Source organism: Lissotriton vulgaris, chromosome 6 (assembly GCF_964263255.1).
Source record: "Lissotriton vulgaris chromosome 6, aLisVul1.2, whole genome shotgun sequence".
NCBI lineage: Eukaryota > Metazoa > Chordata > Amphibia > Caudata > Salamandridae > Lissotriton > Lissotriton vulgaris.
In genome coordinates, this window is record NC_141694.1 from 1,446,264,360 (window position 1) to 1,446,270,763 (window position 6,404).

Genomic DNA, 6,404 nt, shown 5'->3' on the forward strand with positions numbered 1-6,404 from the left:
TTTACTGGTTGCACAAGTGGATTCAAGCCGAAAGGACTCTGCTGCTATCTTCTACCTAAATGGTCTAAACTCAGAGAAATCATGGAGCCTAACCCTAATTGTGGTTGACGTAGGTGTTTATGTGCAGGAGCATTTGTTGTTGTGAAACTAGTATCAATTGCTTTGCTTATAATGTTGAGCTTACCACACCCTACTCATGAGGAAGAGCTTAGGTCTGCAAGTGCCCCTTGTTAGAAATCGAGGTTTCTAAATGGCATAGTATACACCCTGTCCAAGCAGGAGCCACAATCCTAGTCAGGGTAAGTCAGACATACAACCTAAATTAACCTGTGCTCACCATCTGGTAGCTTGGCACAGAGTGGGCAGGCTTAACTTAAGAGGCAATGTCTTAAGTATTTGTGCAACACTTAAATTCCAGCAACACAGTGAAAACACCACAAAAAGACTCCACGCCTCATTACAACGCAAGTCGTAACCACGACTTGCGCTGAAGGGCCCCACAACGCAAGTCGTTGTAACGACTTGCGTTGTTAAAGACGCGTTGTAAAAGCACGCGTTGTGACGGTACACGTCGTACCGTCATACATCCCAGGCCGAGGAACATCCTTTTTGACGCAGATGTTACCCCGCAGTACTTTTACAACGCGTCCGTCACAACGCAAGTCTAAACCACGACTTGCGCTGGAGGGCGCTAGAGGATAAAGAATAGTATATTTACTATTCCAACACCTTTTCTAGTATCCACGGGGACTGGTGTTAGAATAGTAAATTATACTATTCACTATCAGCGCCCCCAACGCAAGTCGTTGTAACAACTTGCGTTGTTAAAGGCGCGTTGTGACGGTACGCATCGTACCGTCATACATCCCTCCACGCCAGTTTAGAAAAATAGTCAATATTTATCTGAGTAAAACAAGACCCAAACAACAAAACTTCAATAAGTAGAACTTGAGATATGGATTCTTAAAGATTCAATGCAAAATCAGTGCTTAGAATTCACTAGCGGTCAAAACGTTACTTGAAGACGCGAGGGACTGGTACAAATCTAAAGCAACCACGATGCAGGGCAGGCCGGCTACAGAATCTATGCAGGGTCCGCTGAAAAAGTACCTTGTTTGGAGCAAAGCGTTGATGTCGAGAGCACGATGTGTCGTTCTTTTCCATTCAGTACGGTCAATGTTTCCGAGTCAAGCCCCCAGACGGTGTCGAAGGATTGGCACTGCGTCATCATCGAGCTATGCAGTTGAGACCTCGGATCAGCGCTGCACAACGGCTGGCCGCCACCCCTCTGTCACAAATGGTGGTAACAAAAGAACTTGAAGGCCTTTGGAAGACTTTGAGGACTGCACCCTTTATCCCAGTGCCGTATAGGTTTTGGGCTATTAGTTGGTGGTCAGTTGTCCAAAAAGAGATGAGGGGTCAACTACAACAGCAGCCCTTTGTTGTCAACAGAGCCCTTAAAGTCATCCCACATACAGTTTACTACTGATCCAGGGCATCTCCCTAAGTTCTAATCCATTTTGTCTTACAATAAATTGTTGTGTTTGATGAAGGCTGATATCTGTCAGATGGTTTCCTTTTCAATAAACTTGCCTAAGAGGGATCTTTGTAGAGGAACAAGGGGTCCCTTCCAAAATGTTTTATATAATTCACATAGAAAGCAAGTATTTTCTATGACAACCTAAATTAGGATCATAATTCAATTAGTTTGATAAATGTTCAGCAAACATGAAAAGCTATTGCAGCTTTTGAAAGAAAACAGGAAAAACATACAGTTAAATAAGTGAACACTCAGACATTTTCAATGTGGTTATGTAATTACTGAATTAGCACCACATTTTCTTAGTACACATGCTAATCATATATTTACTAAAGCATATTTAGAATAGTCATGGTACTCTTTGGGTGATGACATTTCGATCCCTCATTGGAATATGGGGACCATCATTAGGACTTAAAATATATGCCCGAGAAAGAAAATGCCTGTTTGAAAGATTACTGATGTGCCATAAAGCTAGAGGGATCTCAGACCATTCACTGCTGTGGGAGGGGGGGGGGGTCTATCTAGACTCTGGGCCCGGACAGGTGGGAAGGACAAGGCTCGACCCTTGGTGGCTCAAAATCCCCAAGATTAACAAGAATCCGATCCAAACAACATTTTATTTTGAGGAAAATGCCAGGAGTTGTCCCAGGGGGAAGGGGTGGAGCCCAGGATGAGGACTTTAGTCTTGTTTAAGTTTGAGGTGGCGATTGTCATCATCCCACTGTGGAAGTTGCTCTTGGCATCTGTGGGTTCATCTGTGAGGGAGAAAATCAGCTGGGTGTCATTGGCATAGGAGACTATTTTGAGTCCATTGCTTCTGATGATGGCAACAAGCAGGCCATGTAGATGTTGAAGAGGGTGGGGCTCAGTGCAGATCCCTGAGGCGATCCGCAGCTGATCTACGTGGGTTCTGAGTTGAATGGTGGGAGTCCGACTGTGTTCGGCCGTTGTAGGAGTGGATCAATTCTAGGGCTTTGTTGCAGATGGTGGTGTTGTGGACTCTTGCACAGAGGTTGTGGTGGGAGACGGTGTTGAAGGCGGCTGAGAGGTCCAGAAGGATGAGGGCAGCAGTTTCGCTATAGTCGAGGAGGGTGCAGATGCCATCTGTAGGGGCGAGGGGAGCGGTCTCGGTGATGTGGTTGCTTCTGAAGCCCGATGGGGAGAGGTACAGGATGTGGTTTATTTCGATGAACTTGAAGAGTTGGGCATTGATGGCTTTCTCGATGACTTTGGCTGGGAAGGGGAGCAGAGAGTAGTTCTTGAGGTCTGTCGGGTTGGCAGAGGATTTCTTCAGCAGGGAGTTGGTTTCTGCATGGTTCTAGTCTCCCTGGAAGGTGACCGACTCGATGGAGCAGTTGATGGTGTGGCAGAGTTTGGATGCTGTGGAGGTGCCACCTCTGTTGAAGATGGGATAAGTGCAGGGATCCGAGGGGGCTCCGGAGTAGATGCGCTTCATGATCCTGAGGGTGTCATCAGGTCTGAGGGTGATCCAGTCGGGCAAGTTCTGCTGAGGTCTAGAGCCATTGGGTACAGTGGTTGCGGGGTGGGTGGGTCTTGAGTTGGTAAGCTGTCATAGATCTCCTTGATCTTGTGGTAGAAGAAGGTGGTTGTCACAGAGGTCTGGATAGGGGGGAAACGTCTGCTGTCTCTGCTGCGTTTGGTGAATTCTTTGACCACGGTGAAGAGTTCTTTGCTGTTGTGTGCTTTGGTGTTGATGCTTTCCTAGATGGCTGCTTTCTTTGCTTTTCTGATGAGGTGGTGGTGTGCAGGGCCGGCAGTTCTGATGGCTGTCTGGTCGGCCTGGTGGAAGTCAGCAGACCACCATAATGTGATTGCATTTTAATAAAGCATTTTTTTTTATTTTTATTAATGCAGCCCAGTTACATTAAAGGAAAACAGGATGCGTTTAAAAGGACAAGTTACTTACCTTCGGTAACGCCTTATCTGGTAGAGACATGATCTAGCTGCAGATTCCTAACCTTTGAACTTTCAGGAGTCAGGCTGGATCCGGAAGATTTTTCTTAGCAGTACCCCTGCGTGCCAGTAGGCGACATCAGTCGACTCCGCGTGAGATCATTAGGGTCATGTTATTCGTCATCGTCGCCACTCTGGGGGGGCTGACGTCAGTACTTTTCATGACTTTCCACTCCAGAAGCTCGAAGCCGTGAAGTGACTGAACTATGGTGTGTTAAAAAATGAACAGCTAGAGCCCTGAAGGGGAACATACCTGACACTTAAAACCAATTCCACAGTGCAGGGAGGATGGTTGGGTCAGTAAAGAATCTGCAGCTAGATCATATCTCTACCAGATAAGGCATTACCGAAGGGGCGTACCTTGTCCATCTGATAGAGACACCTAGCCACAGATTCCTTACCTTTGAACAGATACCCAAGCAATACCTACCCTGGAGGAGGGACTGCGGAATGCTTTGACCAAAAAATCCTGCAAAACAGAGCTATTAAACAGGCCTTCTCTGAAACCTGGGAATCCAGGCACATGTGTGCAGAGATGACCACGTGGCACCTAGGCATATATCGGAAATGGGAAAATCATGTTGAAGAGCCGTGGTAGCCGATTTTGTTCCATCGGCAAGCGTATACCGATTTTGTGGAGGGATGCCTGGCTGCCAAGATAACCTCACAGACTTCGAGAGGGAGGGCAAAAGCTCTCAACAATCACCGCTCAATCTTCACGCAAGGAGGCAGAGAGTGGACAGGTCCGGGTGGAGAACCCTCCCCAGACCCTGTGACAGAAGATCCTCCTGAAGGAGCAGCCTGCCTGGAGGATCGATGATCATGTCTAGAAGCTCAGGATGCCTTAGGAAAGTAGGATCTACTTTTATGGTTACCCCAACATTTTGCTTGATGTAATGCTGTTTTCTGACTAGTCTTACTGGGATCCTGCTACACAGGACCCCCGTCTCTGTGCTTTCTCCCATACATTGATTTGGTAAATACTGAGGTAATCTGGTGTAATCTGATCAGTCCCTAGTATATAGTACCAAGGTATCCAGGGCATAGATACACCAGGGGTCCCCCATGGGCTGATGCAGGTATTATGCCACCCATCGGAGACCACTCAATTTGTAACCACAGGCCTGACATTGCAGTCTATGTAAGCTGGTGCTAGCACCACTTACGAAATATATAGGTTTACCTATATCTAAGGTCACTGCACTTAAAGCCTATAAGTCACCCCTAAAGCTGGTCTTTCAATCCTGAAGGCAGGGTGCTCTGTTCTAAGTGTGAGGGTGGCCCTGCATGAGCAGGGCACCCTACAGCCTACGGAGTCCATACACCTGGTTTGTAAGGGAGACAGCCATATGACAAATAGGGGGCTGGGGAAGGCAGAACAATAGGTATCCTGTCACAGGGAGGCGTGACTACCTCCCACACAGGGTTTAGTGTATTGGGAAAGGGTAAGGGCGCTTGCAAGTGCCACATAGTCTGTGTGCAGGGCACACTTGGTGCTATCCAAGCATATTGCAGCTCAAACCAGTTCAGGGAGCTGTTGGCTCCTGCCCTGGTACGAAACTGGACAAAGGACAGGTTAGTATCCTCCCCCTTGTCCAGCCCCTCCTTAGGGTGGGACCCCTGAATCGTCCCAAACTTTAGGGTACTTCAGGGCTTACCTGAGGGTGGGTCTCTAAATTCGTTGTGGGACAAGATTAATTTCAGACACCACTTCATCCACCATCTGGGCACTCTGGACTTCGCTCTGGGCATCAAGGCGGCAACCAGGAAGACTCCTGCTGCTCCTGATCTCCTCGCCACGCTTGTCTGCTCCAACCCCCTTGCCTGTGTACCATAGAGTAACCTTCCAAGGGTTGTGGTCATCAAAGACACCTGAAGGAATCTCCCTTAAAGTGAAAGAGTCCCTTCTCTGCATCTACCGGCACCGCAACTAAGCTGACCGGTCCGATCCTGGGCTCCCATGGACTCTGGAAGGCTCAGCAACACAGGTGGTGGTTCGTCTCATCCCTTGAGGCGTGCCCTGTCCGGTCACCAAGTTTGAGGCCAGTATACCTCATCAGAGCCGCAGGAACCGAACCCCTGTGCACAGCATTGACTTGCAGTTGCAAAAGCTTGTTGGCTTCCTTCCACCAAGCTCTTCAGGCTCCAAATAGCCCCAACCTCAAGCATCTCCAGTGACCAAGATCTTTGGCCTCACAGCATCACCTGCATTGTGGGCTTGTATCTTTGGTGAGATGCTCGAGGTCCTCTCGTGACTCCAGTGCGTCCGGCCTGTGGGTCCTCTTGATGGTCATCTCTGGTGATGGTGAGTCTTCTGGACCCTGCTGGTCCCAACATTGCACCTTCTTCAATTTCCACGCTGGTTGCAGTTGCCAATGCTTATTTGTGCTGCCGCCAGACACAGACCCCTCAACTCTCGACATCAGACGTGGGACAGCTCGTGTACGGCTCATGATCTTCCACAGTGTGACCTGGTCCACAAAGCTGCAGTTTCAAGGTCACCGTCAGCTCTCCTGCAGCACTTGACTTCAGTGGGCATTCTTCTTCCGTGCCTCCTAGTCAATCCTGAGTGGCATAGACTCTGTCCCCTCTGCTTACAGGTTCTTCACATCTCCAATCCACTTTTGGGTTCCACCAGACACTTTCACCTTCTTCAGCAGCAGCATCTTCCTGAAGTACTCCGTTGAGTTTGACGGCGGTTTCCGTCGCCACTTCACCTGGGGCATGTATCCTGGTTCCTAAGGTATCCACAGGTGGGGTGGCTCTCCAACCTTTTGTCTTCCATAGGTTTTCTTCAGGGTCAACTAGGAAGGGTTCTTCTTTAAAATTTCAACCATGGTTTACCCATTGAATTACATAGATCCGACGGTTGTGTTCCCATCCTGCA